Genomic DNA, 24981 nt, shown 5'->3' on the forward strand with positions numbered 1-24981 from the left:
TGGGTGGCTTAGTTAGTGAAGCGTCCAACTCTTGATTTTGGCTCAGGTCATGATCTCAAGGTTGTGGGATCGAGCCCCATGTCAGGCTGTGCACTGACAGCAAGGAACCTGCTTTAAATTCCAAGTCTCGCTCTCTCTCTGCCCCTACCCTGCTCAAACTTGCTCACTCTCTCTTTCAAAATAGATAAATGAAAAATAAACAATTTTTTTCAAAATACTCTCTCCTGGAATCGATTGAGTGTATGGCACAAAAGATGGATGTAAGTCAGTTTTTCTCTGTATCGCACATGGTGATCCCAGTTCATTTCCTTAGCAATTATTTTTGGCTCCTACCGTGTTCCAAGTACAGTGTTGGGTAGCAATTCAACAGGTATAAGATAGGCATAGGGTCGCTCCTTAAAAACACGATAGCTGCTCGTTCATAGAATTCTTATTATGGTTTTATTGATTAAGGTTTTGTGTTTAACCTGCTCTCATATGGCTTCTGAGACGGTAATATTGTTATAGTCACACTGTAATATTACTAAAATATTAATAGATGAATTTGGCATTTTCGCCCAGTTCTGCCAGGATGAATTTCACTATTTGCTGTATTTCTCCTTGACCTTTGGTGCTGACTTCAAACTGCACAGCGTAGCAGTCAGAATACATTTTTATCTTCATTTACTTTTCTCAAATTTACTATTGATCATGGTGAATCCTTTATGGTGAGTGTTTTAATAGTAATGAATAATCACCAACTTCCAGATTTTTTTTTTTTTTTAATCTTTCCTCTAGTGCCCACAACCGCCCTCTGGAACAAGTCTGCGTTTTCCTCATATTATTGATGTAGAGACCCGAGGCAGCACGTGCCCTGTGGACGCAGGTCCAGAGCAGTCCTCTGCTGGCTTCAGGCTTCTTTCAGTCTGTCTTACGAAGACCGTAGATGGACTGTAACAACTTATCCCCGTATCCCCTTCTGGGATAGCTAAGGTTCATATGTTCCTTGAAATCCGGGGAGACTTGATTACTGAACATTTCTTTCTATCTGCCCCTCTGGTGTTCTGATGCCTTAGGACACTGTTCTCCTCAAGAAAGATTTCAGCACCTTATTTAGTAATCCAGTTGTCTGGTAGCCACTTATATTGGGAACCAAAACAGAGTTGTTATTCACGGAGTTCCAGAAGAAGGTATTGGTGACTTTCTTGTGTTGCTAAAAGGGTGGCACTGATTATAAGAGGCCTCTTGCGTGAGGGGTCCTGGGTGGCTTGGTTAGTTGAGCATCCTACTCTTGACTTCGGTTCGGGTCATGATCCCAGGGTCATGGGATCAAGCCCCGTGTTGGGCTCCATGCTGAATGTGGAGCCTGCTTCGGATTCATTCTCTCTCTCTCTCTCTCTCTCTCTCTCTCTCTCTCTCTCTCCTTCTTCCCCTCTCCCCCATTCACATACGCTCTCTAAAATTAAAAATAAAATGAAAAAAAAAAAGCCTCTAGTGTAGAGAATGTTCAGGAAAGGTGAACCCATGTTCTTTGAGAAGTTGGGGGGAGGGGTTTAGACAGAATTTGAAGTGACTTGGGATGGTGTAGAGGAGGTTGAAGATTTGGCAAGGAAGGGGACGGGGTAGGTCCATGGCCCTTTCTAATTAGGGATCTGGGACCTGAGTCCATCTTTTGCCCCAAGCTGCTGAGATCATTTTTCAGGTATCTTTCCTGATGGCAACATGAACACGTGTGGACGGATGTGTTGTTACTTATTTGGGAGAATGTTCTGCAGAGAATTTTTATCCCTGGGCACATGCTCACTGATGTTTTAGAATTAAGTGTAAAGTCCAAATGCCATGAATGCCTAGGATGAGAAAGTATCACACACCAGTTGCTGGCAGAAAGGCAGGTAGAGCTGCTGGCCCCGTCCCTCCTCAAGTGCCTGGCGCAGATGCGTCGCCGGGAGCAGGAGTTCCTGTAGGAAACGTGGTGGCGTTTGAAGTGGAGTTTCCTGTCACGTGAAGAATGTTTCTGTGTTCAGAGACATCAAACAAAACTGAGTATTATTTTCTTTTTAGGAATGGTCTCAGAGGCATTTTCAGCCGTTTCCAAAACTGCATTTCCTTGGACTTTGGCAGACTTTCTGAGTTCACATAAATGGTTAATTTTGCTGTATAAAGTATCGGCTTTGAAGTTTTCTGCCGAGGGCAGAGACAAATGTCTTCAGTTTAAACTCTGGGTTACATTTCTTTTTGTGCAAATGGGCGAAGAACAAAAGTCATGCAAAATTAAAAAAAATAAAAAAGGTGATACAGCAAAAAGCCTTTTTTCCACCCCATGAACTAGTCTCGGGTTCCCCTCTTAGCGTTGAACTGTTCGTAAGTTTTAGCGTGGCCTCCAGAGGTATTTTGTATACATACAGACACACATATCCCTGCCCTCCGTTTCCCACCCAGGGGGCGCACCGCACCAGTCCTGCTGTGTATATGGTCTCCTCCTGGGAACCTTTCACTTCAGTGCACCGAGGACCTCTTGATTCATTTTTTCCTTATTTGGGCACACCATCATTTACCCTCTCCTCTGTGATGAACTTTTTTGGTTGTTTCCAGATTTTGCAGTTACAAAGACTTCTTCACACGTGTACGAGTCTTAGAATTTTCTAGAATTGGAATTGCCGAGTCAAAGGTTGGTGCATTTGTAATTTTAATAGAGATTGCCACATGGCTTGCCATGGGAGTTGTACCACCAGCAATGTTTAGGAGTGCCTTGTGGGCTATTGACTTTGAAGTCTCGGGGGTAGGAATTTGAGAATTTGAAAATAGGCGTATTTAAATATCTATGTCATATTTAAATGTGTTTCAAGATGTATGTCACTATTGCGTCATTGTATTTGAGTCTGTTTTTAAAAGGTGGCAGTTTTAGTGGCAGTTTTCAAATATCCAGAGTTATCGGGTTGAGAACAGATGAATAATAAGATAATTTGAGGAACTTCTGGATTCATGGCCTCTCTTTCTTTCTTATGCCACTCTAAATTCTTTAAGATCTACTCAGTGTTGCCTTTTTCTGTGGAACTTTCTGTAATCATTCCAGCTTTTACTGATGTGGGACCACATTTAGCTCCCATTCTCAATGATATGTTTTATTCTAATTAATATCTACCATTTTTTTATTGTGTCGGGAGAATCAAAATGCTAAAATGGAAAGAGCATGGAGGGATTTAACTCTTGGCTTTGCCCTATGATTTTTGTCTAGTTCTTGGGATGCAAACAATAACATTCAATAAATACTATTTTCTCAAGTTTTTTTTAAGCCCCCTCAAGTACTTCATTATAGCATTTTAAGCATAACTCTTAATATTTTTCTGAGTATACAAGTAACAATGATTGATCATTATAGAAAATGTGAGAAATGGGGAAAATTTTATAAAGCAGCAAATAAAAATCCCCTAGAATCCTACCACACACAGGTCATTATTCCATCAGTTCTTTTGTCCATGTGTGTATGTGTGTGCCTGCGCGTGTGTGTGAAATTAAATTGGGTGTAACATGCTGAGGCAGTTTTTACATTTTCCCCCTTCACCCTCCCAACAGCTAACATTTGGGGTACCCCTCCCAGAACTTGTCTTATGCACATACGTACATAATATGAAATGTAAAGAAAAATTTTAAAAACAAAGTAGAAGCACAAGTATACCATGCATAATGCTGAACTTGTTTTTGCAGCTTAGAGATACATGGTCAGCCCCGCTGTTTTGTATGTACCCATCCTGGTTCTTCTAAACATTTGCACCATGTTCAATACAACATGTTAGTTGTATCCAGTTTTTCCTATTGTAAAGAATGCTGAGATGAACATTAAAAAAATTTTTTTGATGCTTATTTATTTTTGAGAGAGAGAGCGAGAGGGACAGGGTGTGAGTGGGGGAGGGACAGAGAGAGAGAGGGAGACACAGAATGTGAAGCAGGCTCCAGGCTCTGAGCTGTCAGCACAGTGCCTGACAACTGTGAAATCATGACCTGGGCTGAAGTCAGACCCTTAACTGGAGCTACTGAACATTTTTTTTTTTTTTTAAATAGTTGCATGTAAAATCTTGTGGGACAGATTCGTAGAAGTGGAAATGCTGGGTAAAAGGTCACACATACTTAAGTTTTTACAGGTTATGTCAGATTTCCCCTTAAAAATTCTTACCTGTGCATATTTGAATAAGTAATACTTCTGTAGCGTTGTAAGCATGGAAGATGATCAGTCTTTTTAATGTTTTTGCAACTAGAGAGATTTTTTTTTTTATGAAATTTATTGTCAAATTGGTTTCCATACAACACCCAGTGCTCATCCCAAAAGGTGCCCTCCTCAATACCCATCACCCACCCTCTCCTCCCTCCCACCCCCCATCAACCCTCAGTTTGTTCTCAGTTTTTAACAGTCTCTTATGCTTTGGCTCTCTCCCATTCTAACCTCTTTTTTTTTTTTTTTCCTTCCCCTCCCCCATGGGTTCCTGTTAAGTTTCTCAGGATCCACATAAGAGTGAAACCATATGGTATCTGTCTTTCTCTGTATGGCTTATTTCACTTACCATCACACTCTCCAGTTCCATCCACGTTGCTACAAAAGGCCATATTTCATTTTTTCTCATTGCCACGTAATATTCCATTGTGTATATAAACCACAATTTCTTTATCCATTCATCAGTTGATGGACATTTAGGCTCTTTCCATAATTTGGCTGTTGTTGAGAGTGCTGCTGTGAACATTGGGGTACAAGTGGCCCTATGGATCAGTACTCCTGTATCCCTTGGATAAATTCCTAGCAGTGCTATTGCTGGCTCATAGGGTAGGTCTATTTTTAATTTTCTGAGGAACCTCCACACTGCTTTCCAGAGCGGCTGCACCAATTTGCATTCCCACCAACAGTGCAAGAGGGTTCCCGTTTCTCCACATCCTCTCCAGCATCTATAGTCTCCTGATTTGTTCATTTTGGCCACTCTGACTGGCGTAAGGTGATACCTGAGTGTGGTTTTGATTTGTATTTCCCTGATAAGGAGCGACGCTGAACATCTTTTCATGTGCCTGTTGGCCATCCGGATGTCTTCTTTAGAGAAGTGTCTATTCATGTTTTCTGCCCATTTCTTCACTGGGTTATTTGTTTTTCGGGTGTGGAGTTTGGTGAGCTCTTTATAGATTTTGGATACTAGCCCTTTGTCCGATATGTCATTTGCGAATATCTTTTCCCATTCCGTTGGTTGCCTTTTAGTTTTGTTGGTTGTTTCCTTGGCTGTGCAGAAGCTTTTTATCTTCATAAGGTCCCAGTAATTCACTTTTGCTTTTAATTCCCTTGCCTTTGGGGATGTGTCGAGTAAGAGATTGCTACGGCTGAGGTCAGAGAGGTCTTTTCCTGCTTTCTCCTCTAAGGTTTTGATGGTTTCCTGTCTCACATTTAGGTCCTTTATCCATTTTGAGTTTATTTTTGTGAATGGTGTGAGAAAGTGGTCTAGTTTCAACCTTCTGCATGTTGCTGTCCAGTTCTCCCAGCACCATTTGTTTAAGAGACTGTCTTTTTTCCATTGGATGTTCTTTCCTGCTTTGTCAAAGATGAGTTGGCCATACGTTTGTGGGTCTAGTTCTGGGGTTTCTGTTCTATTCCATTGGTCTATGTGTCTGTTTTTGTGCCATGGAGAGATTTTTTTTAAAATGACCTCTTGCTGCATGTTAATTGACATTTCCCTGATAGTGAGGATGAATGTCTTCATGTGCTTTTTAGCCCTGTTTCTTTCAGCTATAAATGGCCCGTTTTTCTGGTTTCTTATTGGTTATTAGGATTTCTTTGATGCTGACTTTTGTATGTTACATATGTTGTAAGATTTTTCTCCCAGGTGGCTGTCTTGTCACCTGCATTATGCTGTCTTCAGCCATACGGGACTTTTTTTTTTTTTTAATTTTATTTTTTTAATTTACATCCAAGTTAGTTAGCATATAGTGCAACCATGATTTCAGGAGTAGATTCCTTAATGCCCCTTACCCATTTAGCCCATCCCCCCTCCCACAACCCCTCCAGTAGCCCTCTGTTTGTTCTCTATATTTAAGAGTCTCTTATGTTTTGTCCCCTCTATGTTTTTATATTATTTTTGCTTCCCTTCCCTTATGTTCATCTGTTTTCTCTCTTAAAGTCCTCGTATGAGTGGAGTCATATGATTTTTGTCTTTCTCTGATTAATTTTGCTTAGCATAATACCCTCCAGTTCCATCCATGTAGTTGCAAATGGCAAGATTTAATTCTTTTTGATTGCTGGGTAGTACTCCCTTGTATATATATACCACATCCTTCTTTATCCATCCATCCATTGATGGACATTTGGGCTCTTTCCATACTTTGGCTATTGTTGATAGTGCTGCTATAAACATGGGGGTGCATGTGTAGTCATACGGGAATTTTAAATTATGTGACAAAACCTGATATGGTTTCAGAGTTTGGGATGTTAGTTAGGAGACACTTCTATACTTCCACATTATAATAGATTTTCTTCTGGCAGTTTCATAATTTTGTTTTCTTACATTTAGACTGAGCTAGATTGATTGATTGAATTCTTTTCCTTTCCCTCTGTCGTTTAATCATGGAAATTAGCCTATTTTTGTATAGGACTTTTATGACTTAGAGCAGCTCCGTGTAATAATAGATCAAGTTAAAACTGAATGGTGGAAATTTACATGTTCCAGATAAACTTTTTCTTCAGGATTTTCAAATCTTTCTCTAGCTCTCATTTATTTAGTTTGTCTTTTTAAATAATGTTCCCTGGTCACTTTAGGACTGGGGCAGGGGGGGGGGGGGTTGGGGGTGTGTGTCACAGAGGATATGCGGGTGTCAGAAAGTCACTTCTGTCTACAGCCATACCACCCTGAACGCGCCCGATCTCGTCTGATCTTGGAAGCTAAGCAGGGTCGGGCCTGGTTAGTACTTGGATGGGAGAAAGTCACTTCTGCTTTTGTCTATAACGTTTTATTTGCAAATGAAGGTGTTTCTTTAAAAAAAACTAACAACAAAACAGGGGCATTTGGGTGGCTCAGTTGGTTTAGCGTCCGACTTCGGCTCAGGTCAAGATCTCGTGGTTCACAGGTTCAAGCCCCACATCGGGCTCTGTGCTGACAGCTCAGAGCCTGGAGCCTTCTTCGGACTCTCTGTCTCCCTCTCTCTCTGCCCCTCCCCCACTTGTGCTCTGTCTCTGTCTCTCAAAAATAAATAAATGTTAAAAAATGAAACAGAGAACCAATGATTTGCTAATCTATTTGAAGTGTTGGGAGCTGGGCAGGTAATAGTAACTCATTCTCCCCCAAGGGGTTCCAGTGTGTTCGTGTTGGTCACGCGTGCTGTCAGTGTGCACCAGAGCAAAAATTCCTTGCCTTGAGGGGCTGGGCTGAGCCTCGCTGTTTCCAGCCCTATCCTGTTACAGTTATAAAATACGTTCCATCGTTTGACCTTCTGCTCTAGAACACTTTGCACGCTATTATTCCACATTTCCTCTTGGATACCTTTCTCATCTGTACACCGGGATCTAGTTATGTAGAAGCAATAAATACTTCAGAGCATAAACATTTTCGTTAAGAATGGAAGTACTTTTCTAAATCTGTGAGCACAAAAGGAAAATGGAAAGTTACTGAGTACATGATAAGCTCAGGACCAAGAATGCCGGGAGAGTTTTATTTTTATGTTTAGAAAAGAAACATGAAGTGTTGCTTATCTGTGGGCGTGAAAAATCTATTAAGATAGCATATGGTGACCATTTCTTTTTTTTTTTTTATTAAAAAAAATTTTTTTTACGTTTATTTATTTTTGAGACAGAGAGAGACAGAGCATGAACGGAGGAGGGGCAGAGAGAGAGGGAGACACAGAATCGGAAGCAGGCTCCAGGCTCCGAGCCATCAGCCCAGAGCCCGACATGGGGCTCGAACTCACGGACCGCGAGATCGTGACCCGGGCTGAAGTCGGACGCTCAACCGACTGAGCCACCCAGGCGCCCCTATGGTGACCATTTCAAAATGCTTTTTCCCCCTGCCCCGACGGAATCTGACAACTTCAGTCTTGTCCAAATGCATTTTTTCCCCCTGGAGTGGACCAATGGCACATTATTTCTTATTTGGATTCCCTTGGGGATACTGCAGATATTTGGACCATTTAATTCTTACTCCTCACCTTAACGTTAGTTCTTAGTATCTACCTTTCAGATCTTTTTATTTTTTGAGTGTTAATTTTTTATCCCCCTTTCCTCTCATTGTAATGGTTCTAATAATAAATAATTAATTAGGTATTTTGCTGTGGCCAGATACTCTGACAGCTGCTTTGCATGCCTTACTTCATGTAATCCTCCCAGTACCCTGTGATGTGTAGCTACTGTCACAGTTGACCCTGGAGCAGTGCACTTAACCACCTCCCCCACACACAGTTGAAAATCCTTTGTAACTTATGACTGCCCCCAAACTTAACTATTAATAGCCTACCGTTGACTGGAAGCCTTCGTGTTGATATAAGCAGCCAATTAACACATAGTTTGTATGTCCTATGTATTATACACTGTATGCTTTTTTTTTAATGTTTTTTTTATTTTTGAGAGGGAGCGAGAGAACGAACATGGAGGAGGGTCAGAGAGAGAGGGAGACACGGAATCCGAAGCAGGCTTCAGGCTCTGAGCTATCAGCACAGAGCCCAACGCGGGGCTCGAACTCCCGAACCTTGAGATCATGACCTGAGCCGAAGTCGGACACTTAACCGACTGAGCCACCAAGGTGCCCCTATACGCTGTATTCTTACAATAAAATAGAGAAAAGAAAATTTTAAATCATACGGGAGAGAAAATAAATTTACAGTACCATCTTGTAAAAACTCCACGTGTAAGTGGACCCGTATAGTTCTAACCCATATTGTTCAAGGACTTTTCTTATTTTCATCTTACACGTGAAGAAACTGAGGCTCAGGAAGGTTAAATAGTTTGCCCAAGATTTTACATGTAGTTAAAACTGAAGCCTGGCTTCCAAGTTCAGGAGTCTCTTACTTCAAAGCCCAAGCTCTTAACTATTATAAGGTCTTTCGATTTTTTTTTTTTTCCATCTTTATGAGTAACTGGATGTGTCCCCATCCTTTCCAGGATGAGGCTGAGAAGAGAGTATACATCTCACCACAACGGCTGGTTCCAGTTCTCAGTCAGTTGCTACTTGATCCAGAGGGGATTGTTAAGTCATCTCCAAGACTCATTTAGTGTCATGAGTCGGACAAGAGGAATTCTCGCAGGCCTCTCTTGTGGTGAAGAGATATATGGTCAGCGTTGCTAATTATACCTCACCCCTTCTTTTCCTTGAATCTTGTCAAGGAGCAGAACTCACCTCCCTCATTCCCACTCTTCCGTCCGGTAACACAGCGGTGACTCTTGGCTTTAGAAATGTCCTGAGAGGCCATGCGTCCTTTAGACTCCCAAGTATTTGGTTAGCTTTGGTTCTCTCTCTGCCTTGCTCATGCAAGAGCTTCCACTCTATGGGCAGTTTCCTAGAACCTCTTCTTTCCACTTTCAGAAAAAAAGAGCAGCTCTAACTTCTTAATGTTAGATGATAGTGACTCACAACGCAGCCTGTAGTTTAGATGGTTAACTGTGGGGAGACAGGACTCGCTCCCATTTTGACCAGAAAGCACTAAACTACATATCTGTGGTGGGAATCTCCAACCTCTGTAATGTTGGGGCATGCTGGCCCTTCAGTAGGGCTGACAGGGCCACTGACGATGTAAAGTGAGAAAGAAGTAAGGGGAAATGGGAGGGAAAGGACCCGTGGGGTGTCCCCACAATTTGCCTCGTTGTCTCCGTGTAGACTGGGCACCAGTCAAGTTGAGAAGCTGTTGTTGTTTTCTCCTACAGATGCCAACAAGACTGTATTCTGTGAAAGGTCCTCCTAGTATAATCGTCCTGCCCCTGTTTCAGATCTGAGTGGCCCTTGGTCATGTATAGGTGACCCTCCGTGTCTATCAAGTGGGTCTGGTGTTGGCCAGCACACGAGTTGGTATCGTCTTCTCTGATGCCACTGTGCCTCTGCAGAGATTAAAATTGCGTAGAAAAGGTAAAGTTCTTGTTTAATGTTCTGAGTTTTTGGACTAGGTTCTAGTGTAGCAAATGGGCCTTTTTTGGAGGGAGAGACAGAAAACAAAACTGACACACGGAAGGAAAAAGGTAGAAGTTTGCTCTGGTACATCGCACACAGGAACTAAAACTCTGGGGGAAATCCTCGTGTCTCTACCTCAGTCGATAGTCGCTTTCCAAGCCCAACCTGGTAAGTTCCAAAGTTTTCATGACAAGCCTGGAGGGAGGTGCAGTTGTGCTCTATCAAGACCGGTGAATGGAAGTTGGAATACTCCAGCAGCCCCCGAAGAGTTCTTACACTGCAATTTTCTCTACAACCTAGATAAAAGCATCAGAAAAGCGTGTCAGGTGAGGCTTGCTTTTAGCGTTGTTCTGGGCCATCCCTAGTCCTATATAATTATTATAATGAAATGTGTAGATTAAAAAAAAAAATGTTTATTATTTTGAGAGAGTGTGAGCGAGGGAGGGGCAGAGAGAGAAGGAGAGAGAGAATCCCAAGCAGGCTCAGTGCTGTCAGCACACAACCGGATGTGGGGCTCGATCTCATGAAACATGATCTATACAAAATGGGAAACACTTCTGTTGTGTCATTTATAGCCAAGGATGTTTTGATGAATATGGCACACAATGACTTAAGATTTTAAACTATGACCTAGTGGTGCATGTGTTACAATTACTAATGGTGCTCTGTCAAAGGTGATTGTTGCAGAAGCAACTGCTATATTCTGAGCTCACTTCATGAGTTACCACGGAAATGCTTGTCATGGGAGAAAAGGTTGAATTCAAGGTTACGTGTGAGACATTTTTCCTCTGCAAAGCTTTCTGTAATTTTTTTTAAAAAAAGCTTATTTGTTTATGTTGAGAGACACAGAGAAGAGGGCAAGTGGGAGAGGGGCAGAGAGAGAGAGGGAGACAGGAGAATCCCAAGCCAACTCCGTGTGCTGTCAGCACAGAGCCTGATGCGGGGCTCAGTCTCACAAACCGTGAGATCATGACCTGAGCTGAAATCAAGAGGCGGATGCCCAACCGAGTGGGCCATCCAGGCCCCTTGCCCTCAAAGCTTTTTGGAAAAACCTAAGTTACCTTTAAATGTTTAGGTCTGGAAGGGACCTGGATTGGTTATAGAAACGAGCCTTCCTATCCCCCAGCCACATTATGGAGAGGAGTGACTTTGTATTTGCTTGAGATTGGAGGGAAGAGAAAAGCCGGCTATCGAGGGCAAAGTCCTTTATTAGTAGTGGGTTGGTTTTTGACTTGTACTTTACTACTAATAGCTAACATTTATTGAGCACATACTGTGTCCCACTTATTGAGCTAGGCTGCTAGATTGAAACCCTTAGAACAGCCTTTTGAGCTAGATGCTACGTGACAACCTTCATTTTTATTTTTTTTTTTTAAGTTCACATAGTATTATTAGGAGATTTTTTTTTTAACGTTTGTTTATTTTTGAGAGAGACAGAGCATGAGTCGGGGAGAGGCAGAGAGGGAGGGAGACACAGAATCTGAAGCAGGCTCCAGGCTCTGAGCTCTCAGCACAGAGCCTGACATGGGGCTGGAGCCCACGAACTACAGGATCGTGTCCTGGGCCGAAGTCAGACACTTAACCGCTGTGCCACCCAGGCGCTCCGACGACCTTCATTTTTATAGATGAGGCTTAGGAAGGTAAGTGAATTGTCAAGTTGGTAAGAAATGGATTCAGGACTTGAACTCAGGTATTTCTGGTTCCAGAGACCATCCTGGAATAAGCCCTTAGCCTCAGTTCTCTGTCCTCATTCATTTGTTCAGTCAGCAAACCCGCACAGTTGATCTGATGCCTGTTGTGCATAAGTGCTCTCACTGGGCTGTGGAGCTGCACTGTTGACTGTGAGATGTCCGTGGCCTAGAGCAGCTCACGACTGAATGGCAGAGTGGGATAGTGCTGGGGGGGTACAGGGGGCGCCCAAGGCAGAGCCAATTCAGACAGGCGGCATCAGACCTTAGAGTGGGGCATCTAGAAACGTCTCCTGGAAAGGTGACTCCACATGAGTTCTGAGAGGGAAGTAGGAGTCAACTGGGTACAGATCGGAGAGTGGGGTGTGGAGGATAGAAATGGCTCGAATGCAGGTGTGGTGCACGTGAGGAAAGAAAGGGTGGCTGGGCTGAGACCATAGTACAGTGGGGAAGCCTTTGGGCTTCGCTCTGCCAGTTCCTGGCTTTTTGTTCTTGAGCCAGATCTCGCCCTCTTCAATCCTCTGTTTCCTCTGATAAGCCTGGGGATAAATAATATACCTATCTCCTAGGGCTGTCGTAAGTTTAATGACGTATGGCCTGAAACTGCTTATCATCACAGTGCTTGCCACATGGTAGATGCTTCGTACCTTGAAGCTACAGTTACTAATGGCCATGGTCCTTATCACCATCCTCCTCTTCCTCCTCATTATTTAGGTAGACAAGGAGCAGATCTTGAAGGACCGTCCTCATGCGGCTGTATGAGCAGCCTTAGCCCCTCTGTAGACCAGGGAGAATTCTGATGTCTTCGAATGCCGTCACGGGAGGGTAGAGTGAATTTCCTATTTTGAGGAGCAGCAGCAAGCTTATTTTGATGACACACATTTCAATGGAGCAGAGGGGTCAAGAGCCTGTCTTGATGTCCGTGCTTGCTATGGGGACATGTGTAAAGAGAACAAGGCAATACTATTACTTTGTGTCGGTTTTGGCGAAAAACCGTTTAAACACAGCTGTCAAACCTCTTTGCAGAGAATGCCGTTTGCCCTCTGATTCTTAAGAATTCATCCTCAGTAGCTTATGAGCTTCCGAAGACAGGAACCATATGGTACTCTTTGTTGTCTATAGTGTCTGGCAACTGGTAATTGCTCAGAAGAAATGAGAGGGGTGAGTGCACGTTGGTGGCGTTCCTTCATGTCCTGGTGCTTGCTATTTAAAGGAGGGCAGATGGGTTTAAGGAAAAAGGTGAGAGTTGTGCCAGTGCAGTCAGTGATTGTTACGTGCTCGTGATATATCGCCCTGCTTACATTTGGTTTCTCTTGTGCACCTGTGCAGACCGTTGTTCCAGACTCAGTTGAGGTGTGTAATAGGTGAGCTCTGTGAGGACGGCACAGCTGTTGGTCTCACATGGTTTTACCCCTACCGTCTAGCACAGTGCCTGGCATGGAGTAGGTCCTTGACAAATATTTGCAATAACGGGGGCGCCTGGGTGGCTCAGTCAGTGAAGCGTCCGACTTCAGCTCAGCTCACGATCTCATAGTTCGTGAGTTTGAGCCCCACGTCAGGCTCTGTGCCGACCGCACAGAATCTGCTGGGGATTCTCTGTCTCCTTCTTTCTCTGCCCCTCCCCCGCTTGCACTCTGTGTCCGTCTCTCTCTCTCGAAAGGAAACAGTAAAGAAAAAAAATTTTTTTAATATGTGCAATAACGAATCTCTTTTGAAAAAAATTTTTTTACTTACTTAATGTTCGAGAGAGAAAAAGTGCGCACGCGAGCCGGGGAGAGTCAGAAAGAGAGGGAGCGAGAGGAAATCCCGGTAGCATGGAGCCTGACATGGGCTCGAACTCACCAACCGTGAGATCGTGACCTGAGCCGAAGTCAAGAGTCCAACACTTAACTGACTGAGCCACCCAGGAGCCACCCTTGAATTTGTTTTAATACTGGAATTGGCTTACAGGGAGCGCGTGTGGTGGGGTTTGTGTTCATATCTGCACTTAACCCATGGAAAGAGAAAAGTGTATAGTTTTTTTCCCCCCTCTGATATTTATTCTTTTGATTTTTTAAAAACTTCAGCTTTATTGGAGTATAACCACAGATAAAATTGTAAGATGTTTAAAGAGAGTGTTGCGATTTGAAATACATATATATCGTGAAAAGATTCCCTGCCCCTCCCTCCCCCATCTAGTGAATGAACCCATTCATCCCCTCATGTGTTTATCTGATATTTATTATTCTGTTGGCAGAATGAAAGGATACTGTGGAGAATTTGACCAAAGTGCAGAAATTAATATGAACAGGTAGGAGGTTGGTGCCTCTGGGTGACAGTAGGTCAGCTCTTCCAGATTTCCTGAGAAACGCCAAAGTTAAAGCTTGGGATATGCCAGTTGGTCATGTAAATATCAGACCTTCCCCACATTTTTGGGTTATTTTTCAGCACCACAGTATCAAGATTGGCCTCCGTTCACTTTCAGGAGGGATGGGAGGATCCAAGGGGGTTGTTTGCAACAGAGGAGGATCCAAGGGGGTTGTTGTTGCAACAGAGGAGGAACATATGGCAAACGCCAGGCGTGTGTCTAGAGCAAACACCAGGCACACGTTGGGTGAAGACTGGGGCTTCTCCCTTTCCACTCCCGCTAATCTCAATTCTTTCTTTTTCTTCTGACCTTGGGGTCGTCTAGCAACTTTGTTCCCCTTGTCCTAGGTGCTATTTTTCTCACACGGTTAACTAGTTGTATACAACACGGTCAGTGGGTCATGAGCTCCACGTTAGATTTCCATTGGTAGAGATTGGCTTCCTTGTATCCCTCCAGACTCTGTAGAAAAGTCACAGTAAAGGCTCCTTTAAGATATTATGGAAGATGGGAGACTACACAGCCTAAGTGAGACTGTGAATTCCATCGCTAGCTAGTATGTTGTCTGTAGGCTTCAGTTTACTCGTCTGTAAAATGGGTATAATGCTTATGCACAGTTGATGATGTGGGTACTAGAAATAACCTGTGCAGGGTTTCGTATGGAAGAAATGCTCCAGAAATGCGAACTATAATTTCTGACAAAATCCGGGTATGGCTTTGGCCATGAACATTTAGTGACCATAATCTTGACCCTCTGAGTCATGTTGCTCGGAATGGTGCCAGCATCTATGGATAGGGCCTATAAAAGGCTGGATGTCTTCAGCCCCTGCCCATCACGGGTTCAGGCTCAGCACAAGATCCATGTGTGCTTGCGTTGGGATTAACCTTCTGTATTATTTGGGTGGTGGGCCTGGGGAGCTGGAGGTCTAGGTCAGTTGTATTTTGCATTCCTCTTCAGGTGCACTTCTCCTAGCTCAGTGTCCATTGGCCCTTCTTTATTCTTCTATTCTTAATCTAATAAGGACTTGCTCCTGGCAGTTGTCATAGACTTCCTGAAATCGGGCAGGACGCTCCTTCTCTCCTTGCTGAAACAATTCCAAAGGCTGACTGCAGGGCATTCAAAGGAGGCTCTCCTTGCTAGAGAAACCCCTCTTTGCTCCGTCTGGGAGCCTTCATGATGCTTTTTGTTCTGTGGCAGACTCCTGGGAGAGACACAAGGCCCACTTAAAGGGCTTAGCATGAAAAACATAAAACCTGGTAAGTGCTCAGTAATGTTAGGTAGGACAGTGGTGGTGACAGTGGCAGCGGCAGGTAAGGACTGAGGCTCACTGATACCCCATCACCCTTACCGCCATCATTCCAGAAGAGCAGCGCAAATGCTCTGGTTAGACTCAGTTCAGTGCCTTTTCCGTTCAGTGTAACGATGCAGATAATGTGTACAGTTTAGCCAAGTGTGGTATGTGGATCGGGGTTTCTTTCTTGAACACATTGTTTTCTCTTGAGTTTGTAAATGTTTCACCTTTTCACTTGCTTGGTTTTCTTTAAACATCTCCACATACCTCCAACTGCTTTAAAGAACTCCTTGTGCACAACTTTGCACGTGAGCCAGTCGTGTCACGATATTTCACCCCTGCCCCCTTCTCTCTTTCCATCCGGACACCTCCCTCCTGGAGCCCTCTCACTTCCTGTGCCATCTGGACTGGGAGGAGGAACATGTCCTTATCAAGACGTTCCAACAGTTCCCCGGCTTTCACATCCTTCCCTACTCACAACCTACACGCTTGGCAAAAACGAGACACCTCACAAAACGAAACCCACACCTGGCTCCGTGTGCCTCTCCAAGTTAAGCTTCCAGAGGGCCTGCCTGGCTTACTCTCCCAGATTTTTCCCTTCTGTATTTGTATTTTTTTGGTGTGGGGTTTCTGACATCCCCTTGTTCATCAGACACGGAGCTTGTAATGTGTGTGTCGTGTTCCTCTCCAGGATTTGAAGTGATTTTTCAGTTGGGAAAACATCTTTGTTTCACCACTGAAACCCCATTATCTTTCAACTTCTAGCTCTCTCTTTTTTTTAATGTTTACTTATTTATTTTGAGAGAGAGCGAGCCAGCAAGTGGGGGTGAGGCAGAGAGAGGGGGAGAGAGAATCAGGCTCCACACTCAGCACAGAGCCCCACTTAGGGCTCAATGTCATGACCACAAGATCAGAGATCATGACCTGAGCCAAAATGAAGAGTGGGATGCTTAAAGAACCGAGCCACCCAGGCATCCCCTCCAGCTCTAGCTTTCTAACTATCGACTGGATTCAAGTAACCAGACAGAGCAAAGAATTAAGCCTAAGTGTTCTAGACCCTCTTCAGACGTTCTTTGTCCTTTGTCATAGTCTTCATTATCTGACATAGACGAGAGCACAGTTAGCTTTTCTTGTGGTGTCTTCTCCAGGGAGAGATCTTTTTGTTCAAGGAAGGATTTCACGGGCAAATCCAACATGCGTGCTCTGTGTTTTCTGCTGAACATGAAGCCCATCTCCATGAGTTAGGTTGTAAATGCAACTTGTCTCAGTTTTTTTCTGCAACAAAAAGAAAACAAGAAGGATTTAGAGTGAATAGGGAACCACAGAGATAGATGATTGCAGGGCAACGAACTAGTCCCTAAAAAGAGAAGGTAAGAAAGGTAGGAATATTTAGGTTGGGGAATCTGAGGCAGTGAGTGTCATAATAAGAGTGTTAAATATATGAAGGTGTGATGCGGGGATGATGGTTCCCAGTTGCCCTTTTCAGGATGAAAGACTTCAAGGAGGAAATAGATACAATTACGAATAGAGATTTAAGCATATTTTACAAAGAAGAAATTTCAACATGGTAAAGATTGTTGCTGGAATAAGCTATTAAGGTATGACCATCTTGAGTATTTTTATTCGATGTGTTCACCCACAATCTAAAAGTTCTAAATTAGGGGCGCCTGGGTGGGTCAGTCAGTTAAGCATCCAACTCTTAATTTCAGCTCAGGTCACGATCTCATGGTTCTCGGGATCGAGCCTCCTGTTGGGCTCTGTGCTGCTGGTGTGGAGCCTGCTTGAGATTCTCTCTCTCTCCCTCTGCCTACCCCTCCCCTGCCCACACTCTGTCTCTCTCAAAATAAAGAAGTAAACCTAAGAAAATAAAGTTCTAACTTAGTGTATAAATGACTCACTGCCATTACATTTTTTTTTCCCAAATTAGTTCACTCTTCCTTGAGAGGGTCCAGGCACAGGTACTGGAATGAAATCTTCGTTTTTTACTACTTGTCTACTTTAGTTCCTATATCAGAATCCTCATTTACCAATCTGACTTATAGGAAGCCGTGCTCTCGAAGACTAAGGACTATGGCTCCAGTGTTTGCGTAAATGCAACAGTTAAAAAAAATCATATGTAATAGTAAGATAAAGAGAATATTTTGGGGGCACCTGGGTGGCTCAGTTGGTTAAGCATCCAACTTTGGCTCAGGTCATGGTCTTACGGTTCATGAGTTTGAGCCCCACGTCGGGCTCTGTGCCGACAGCTCAGAGCTTGAAATCTGCTTCAGATTCTCTGTCTCCCTCTTTCTCTCAAAAATAAATAAACATTAAAAAAAATCACAATGTCTTAATTTTTATTCTTTCCTTGTGCTGAATTTGCCTTGCTTTTGCTTCAAATATTGCATTTATATAGAATAAAATGAGCACTTACATAAATCTCAAGTGAAAATCTCTCCACACTGGAAACTCTTCTTTTTAATTTTTTTGAGGAAGAGGAGAGGGGAGGGAGAGACGGAGAGGGAGAGAGACAATCCCAAGCAGGCTCTGCACTGTCAGCACAGATCCCGATGAGGGGCTCGGGGCTGTATCCCATGACCATGAGATCATGACCTGAGCCAAAGTCAGGAGTCAAATGCCCAACTGACCAAACCACCCAGGCAACTTCTCTTCTTTTTTTCTACTTAAGCTGCGGACCTTTGCTACCTCCCCTTCTACCTTCTGCAGATTATCCGGAACCCAAGAACGGTCTCCAGACGGTCGGTGTGCATTTGCATCCACTCCTTGTCTCTTCTCGTCCTTGCCTCTGTCTGGACGAATCTCTTCCCAGCTGCCCAGTGTATGTGCCGCTCTGTTTTTATCCTTACCGAGCATGTCCTACCATTTGGCAGGCAGAGAGGGTGTCTTTACTTGTTCTTTGGGATTTCCCACAATCAGTAGTCTGGGCTGAGCGAATAGTAGTTTTTGAGGAAATGGTATATAAATATAAGGAAGTACAGTCATTTGATGTTCGGGCCAAGTAATTTCCATAGTTGCTGCCTGACGGAGGACAGCGTGTGGTATTTCTCAAAAGCTGTCCTCAGAACTGCTGCTCCCAAAGCTGTGGCATGGTGACATAGCACTGGAGCTAACGAGAGAAAGGATCCTGTTCATTGCAGACTGGATTTGGGGGGCCATTCTGCCACGCAGACCTGCTCTCGCATTAGGACTTCGATATATCCTTTTTGGGTTGAAATTTTCCTTTCCTAAAGCGCTTCTGCCTTGCTGAGGAACCATGCTTAAGGTGACCCAATAAGAAAAAAGAAAGCTGTAACCTGATCTTGGTCCTTTTGACTCCAAGTTTGATTCCTTTCTGTTCTACGTTATGCAGCTTTTCAGTGGAGTACTTAAGAAAACACATCATCTTGAGCATTTTTGCAGGTAAAGAAATGGAAATCATAGTGACTTACCATAGCTTCTGCATTTGACAGTCCTTTGGCAATCAGTTTAGCTGTATGTAGTAAGAGATTTTTAAAACTTACAGGTTTTGACTTGGGAGCATTCCTCCTTAAGAATCTATGCTAAAGAGAGGGGTGCCTGGTGGCTCAATTGATTAGGCGTCCAACTCTTGATTTAGGCTCAGGTCGTGATCAATCTCACGGTTAGTGATTTTGAGCCCTATGTTGGGCTCTGTGCAGATAGTACGGAGCCTGTTTGGGATTCTCTCTTTCCCTCCCTCCCTCTGCCCCTCTCCCACTTGTGCTCTTGTGTGCTCTCTTTCTCTCTCTCACAAGATAAATAAATAAACTTAAAAAATATTTAAAAAGGGGACACCTGGGTGGCTCAGTTGGTTGAGTGTCTGACTGTTGATTTCAGCTCAGGTCATGATTTTGTGGGTTCAGTGGATTGAACCACAAGTTGGGCTCTGCTTTGACAGTTGGGCTCTCACCCTCTCTCTCTGCCCCTCTGCTATTTGTTCTCTCTCTCTTTCTCTAAAATAAATAAACTCTAAAAAAAAGAAAAAAGAAGAAGAATGGCCTCTCTAGGCTTAATAATTCAAAAGAATGGAAACTCAGGGAAGTCCCAGAGTTTAAGTGGCTTTTTTTTTTTTTTATCAATGTTTGTTTATTTTTGAGAGAGAGAGACAGAGCATGAGCGGGGGAGGGGGCTGAGAGAGGGAGAGACACAGAATTTGAAGCAGACTCCAGGCCCTGAGCTGTCAGCACAGGGCCCAGTGCGGGGCTTGAACTCAAAAACCATGAGATCTTGACCTGAGCTGAAGTCTGACGCTTCACCAGCTGAGCCACCCAGGCTCTCCAGGGCTTAAGTAGTTTTAATTCCAATTTTGAAAAGGAATGCGTGATCTCAAGTGATTTTTTTTTTTATTTTTGCTTTTGCTCTTAGTCAAGGTATGATTTATGTGGTGCTAAAAGCAAATGGTTAATGAGATTTGTGTTCTAAACATTGTTATTTATGAAGGGGGCATATATGATCAATGTGTATCTTACTATGTGTATCATCTAATTGTAAAAACTGGGCTTTGGAGCCCATCTCTGCCACCTGCTTGCTTTGGAACTTTGGCCAGGTTATGTAGTCTGTTTCCTTATCCGTAAGCTGGGATTGTGAGGGTTAGATGATACAGTGCGTGCAATAGTCTAGCATAATTCTGACACATAGCAACCACTCAGATGATCTTAGAGCTGAAATGGTCAGTGATGACTGATATAATATTGAAGGAAGACTTCTCCTCAATGTTTTTATATCTAGTATTTAGGAGAAGCAGTATTTAAAATAATAGTTCTTGGGGCACCTGGGTGGCTCAGTCGGTTAAGTGTCCGACTTCAGCTCAGGTCATGATCTCACAGTTCGTGGGTTCGAGCCCCGCATCGGGCTCTGTGCTGACAGCTCGGAGCCTGGAGCCTGCTTCAGATTCTGTGTCTTCCTCTCTTTCTGCCCCTCCCCTGCTCATGCTCTGTCTCTTTCTCTTTCTCTCTCAAAAATAAATAAATCTTAAAAAAAATTTTTTTAAATAATAGGTTTTTGTTTAACACAGTGTTAATACTCCAAAGATTGCATATTGACAAAGTAGATGTTGTGCTCTACCTTTTATCCCTCTGAGGATGGACCTGTTCCATCCTTTCTCCGAGCTCGTGTAGGCACAAACACATACAAGATGACTGGCTTCACTTTGGGTCTGCATGCCCTTACTCTGCAGCTTTTCCAACAAGCTGGTAGTTACTGAATTTTTGACGGTTGTTGCTCTGAGTTCATAGCTAAAGATTTAGCTGATTTTTAATAACAGCATAATGCCCTAGATCATGTGGCTCTGCCAGAGTGCATTCAAACGTAATTCCGTCATGGATATGCAGGTCGTTTTTAGGCCCCCACCCTCTACTACAGATGATGTTTACTGCACCATCCTTATACGCGATCCTTAAGACCCATTGCTTTTAAAGTGGCATTGCTGAGTTAGAGTGTGCGTTAATTATAGTGCAAAGGGGTTTGGGGTGATAAAAGCTGTAAAAGCGTTGTTGGTTCCTGGCTTCTCACCATCTAGTTGAAGGATAGATACGCATTTTCTTTTCCCAGCGATATTTTTGCTTCTGTACCAAGATTTCGGCAGACAGGGTTTGTCTGCAGGGAGATTTGAAATCCTTAATATTCTGAAACATAGGTGTAAGTCAGGAGAGCAAAGGGAGCCTCTTGAATTACGCTTACCCTGCGTAGCACTCGCCGTACTTATTAGATATGGCTTTGTTAGATATTGTACAAATTTAAGTTTCTCAGCTTTTAAGAACGAAGAGTCCGACCCGGGAACCGGAGCACTTGACGTTTTTGCTCCTGTTCCTTCCTCCGCCCATCCCCTACCGGGCTGCAGTCATCCTCTGCCCAGGGGGAGAGCCCTCCCCACGGGCAGCAGTGTCTCCAGAGGCCTCGGCTTGCTCAGCTCTGATGCAGGCCACTGAGCACATCTTCAGGTCTGAGGTCACTAACGGTAGCGGGAATGTTAGCATGCTAACAGTGTTTTTATGACAGCCAAGTGACCGTGCTGGCAACAGGTGCTTTTCTCTGTCATGTCACTGAGGGCTACTTAATGTACAGCACGAGTTTTTTCCAAGAACCCACTTGGGTTGTGTGTGGGGGTCTCATAGGCAGGGGACCGAGGGAAGAAAGGACAATTACGATGGGCTTCCTGTGCGTGTCTGTGCACGTGTGCTTGTCTGTTTATCGCGTGGGTGCCAGCTGGTAGCATGGGCATCGCTGTTTAGAAGCTTTGTTTTCTCCCATCAGTGACTGACAGTTGCTTACACCAGTGGGGAGCATGCAACTCGGTAGCAGCTGATACTGGCTCCTACCTGTGGCCATTTTTCCCCCCTCTGATTCAGCTACTTGGCTCCGGGGAAGTGATTGCATCGTTAACGCTTCAGAACCCGCTGGGTTGTATTCCTGACTCACTGACTTGGTCCCGGTCTCTGGAGCCCACTGTGCATCCTGTCCGTGGTTCCCAGTCAGTGAGACCTAGGGGTCTTGTATTCATGCTTCGCCTCCTTGTGACAAATCGCCTTAGCTTTTGAAATTCTACAAACGCTGGCTTGTTGGAAAGCGATTCGTACACTTGCGAACGTTGGCAGTCTGTGTTTCCTTGGGCTTCCTGCAGTATTCAGTGAAACAGCAACAATAATAAGGACAGTGACTGCAAACATACAAATAGTGCTCACCACGTGCCAGACTCTGTGCCAGCCCTTGATATGTTACCAACGGGTGTAGTCCCGCAGCTGCACCTGGTGGGTATTGTTACCACCCCCATAGTATAAATGCAGAAAGGGAGGCAGCCTCTGAGCTATGGTTGTACAGCCTGTAAGTGGCTGATGCAGGGAAATCACTCCATATCAGGGTGAGGCTCACTGATGGGGCCAGAGAGACCAAGGAACATGGCGACGTACCCAGGGAAGCTGGGCACTGGCTGCATAGACCCCCTTGAAGGGAGTTGGCAGAGATTGCGTGGCTGCTGCTTCTGTTTGGATAGGAAGTGACACGGGTGAGTCCTCCCATCCGAAAGTTCTGGACATGCAAGGGGAGTTGAGGGAATTCAGGCATGGACAGGAAGGAAACGGGAGAGGGAGGTGTGGAAAACTTTGCTAAGGGAGGTCACTTGTAACAGCCTTTCACCAAGAACCCCTCTCTTGGTCAGCTCTGTCCCCGTTAGGGTGCACATCCCAGAGGAGGGTGAGTGAAGCAGGTTGGAGGTATGTTTACCTTCAGCGAATTTCTTTCGTTTTGATGATGAGTCATATGAACAGGCTGGAAAACCTCTCCAGTTGCTCTTGTAACTGTGTTTTTCAAATTGGTTTTTGAAGAGCTTGTATTGATGTGCTGGGATTATCCCTCTCTGCCGCACACACTGGAACCGTAGAAGGAAGGTTGTCTAGGTAAGAGGCACTGGGTCGGGGGGAGGAGGTATGGGGTGCTGTGGCAGGGATAAGACCCTGATTCTGCTGCCATGCCGTCTGGATAGAACATCCTGGGACTGAAATTGAGTCACCGGCCTCAGGATCCATTTCTGCCATGTCTGGATCGAGTCCACTCGGGCTGAGCAAAGATAGACTGCAGATGGCATATTGAAGCCTTCCTTATAGAATGTGGTTGTTTGCTGTTGTTATTGTTATTTTCATATCACCAGGTCGTTTCCTACCCCCTTTCTGGGTATTTTAACATGGTTCATTGAGTAAGAACGTGGGGTCAGGTGGTATCCTTAGTAACTGTGTGATCTTGGGCAAGGTCTTAACCTCTCCAGAGTTGGTGCTGTCGTCTGTAAAAATGGGGGCATTAGGAATCACCGTCTCATAAGACCATTGGAGATAATGCTCAGGAAAATGCCTCTGTCATCGTATCTGCTTTAAAAATGGAGGTGCTCGCTATTGCCTTCTTGGTGTTCCAACACTCACAGGACTCTCCCATTCTACTTCCCGGCTATGATTAGCTGTGACATTCCAGGACGCACATCACTGTGGGTGTAGACACTGACACCAGAAAGAACTGGATTTGGAGAGTTGCAGATTCTACTGTCTCTCAAAGAAGGGTGGAGTCTCGTAGGACAAAGCATTCCTGGCGTGAATAGACAGAGAAAGCTCATCAGAGAAGTAAGCCAGAGTCAGGTGCTCTGATACAGTCGATTAAGCAGGTTGGGCAGGAGGAATCCCCTCCCCTCTGCCCATTGGTTGCACTTTGTACTTTTATCCAGCCTGTCAACTTTCCCTGCAAAAAGAATTTTTATTGCCATCTTTTAACAATGAAATGAGAAATGCTCACTCTCAATTTGATCTAGTTAAATGTAAGTTTTCTTTTGGAGGGGCAGGAGGGGTTACATGGAGGAAGAATTCTGACCCCCTTTCTCTGTAACATAGCTCCACAGAGTGGAGGATTTTTGCCAGGTTGCTTTACGAAGTGCCATTTAAGAAAGACGTCTTTATTAAAAAAAAAAAAAAAAGAAAGAAAGAAAGAAAGAAAAAACAACTTTTTAATGTGGGAAATTTCAAGCGCATACAAAACCATAAGGAAAGGTATGAGCCTTGTCTGCCACCAACTGCAGCTGGCAACTACGTGGCCAATATTGCTTTATCTGGACCCCCGCAGTGTCCCCTTCCCATTATTATTTTTTTAAGTTTATTTATTTATTTTGAGAGAGACAGTGCAAGCGGGGGGCGGGTTCAGAAAGGGAGAAGGGGACCGAGGATCCAAAGTGGGCTCTGTGCTGACAGCAGCGAGCCCGATGCGGGGCTTGAACTCACGAACCATGAGGTTATGATCTGGTTAGATCAGATGCTTAACCCACTGAGCTGCTCAGACGCCCCCCCACACCCACCCCAGTCCTGTTATTTTTGAGTAAATTCCAGACAACATATTATTTTATCTATAAAATATTCAAGATGTGCTTTGAATGCCTTAAGAGTCTCAGTGAAGTCAATAATGAAAGCTTTCATGTTTTGAGATCCTTCCTGTGGGAAGATCACGTCTCTCTAGAGACCTCAGGGCGGTGATCCTCAAAGTGGGGGATGGGGTAATGATTTTTTTTCAGCAGTTACCTGTGGGGGGCTTTTTCAAACTGCTGGTCCTCACAGATCGTTGCCCTTCCCCTCCAACAGTCGAAAATGCAGCCTTTGATTCTTCACCAAACTGCTTTGCTCTGAGAATTAGAGCAGGAATAAACAACAGAGAACCACTGCTTGGGGTGGGGGAGTTGGGATTCCAGGTAATAGAAGCTTTACCACTCAAGAACCACTTTTTTTTTTTTTTTTGGTTATTTTTAACCACTATGGATAGGAGTTTACAAGTTTACAAGTTACACTGTGTTTACAAGTATATTTCTTTACTGCCATCTTAAGCAAAATATGCCGGGTGTTATTCCGTCATCCATATTTACCACAGGGTACTTTCGATACTATCTTCCGTGCTGTGGAATGCTTAATTTTATAGTCTGCCTCCCTCATTGCCTCTCTGTTCCCTGCCAGCATACTTTTCTTTATCTCCTTTCAGTCTGCTAAGGGCTAAGAAGCAAGGTATGTAAGGTATATAAAGTCAGAGTAAATGCACTGTGAGGGTGGTTTGTG

General features: G+C 44.1%; 1 protein-coding gene across 6 annotated transcripts in view; it reads left to right on the forward strand.

Moving 5' to 3' along the window:
- The window catches only part of PTPN14 (protein tyrosine phosphatase non-receptor type 14), a 177940-nt gene that overhangs the window by 39523 nt on the left and 113436 nt on the right, over positions 1–24981 (forward strand). The window contains exon 1 of one of the 6 annotated variants that reach the window (XM_047841374.1): positions 22562–22600. The exons of 3 other annotated variants lie outside the window; for them this stretch is intronic. The gene's annotated coding sequence lies outside the window, so the exon portion shown is untranslated. Of the gene's footprint in view, positions 1–22561; positions 22621–22644; positions 22804–24981 lie in introns of those variants that run through there. 2 more of the 6 variants (XM_047841375.1, XM_047841373.1) reach the window with 2 other exon arrangements.

Source organism: Prionailurus viverrinus, chromosome F1 (assembly GCF_022837055.1).
Source record: "Prionailurus viverrinus isolate Anna chromosome F1, UM_Priviv_1.0, whole genome shotgun sequence".
NCBI lineage: Eukaryota > Metazoa > Chordata > Mammalia > Carnivora > Felidae > Prionailurus > Prionailurus viverrinus.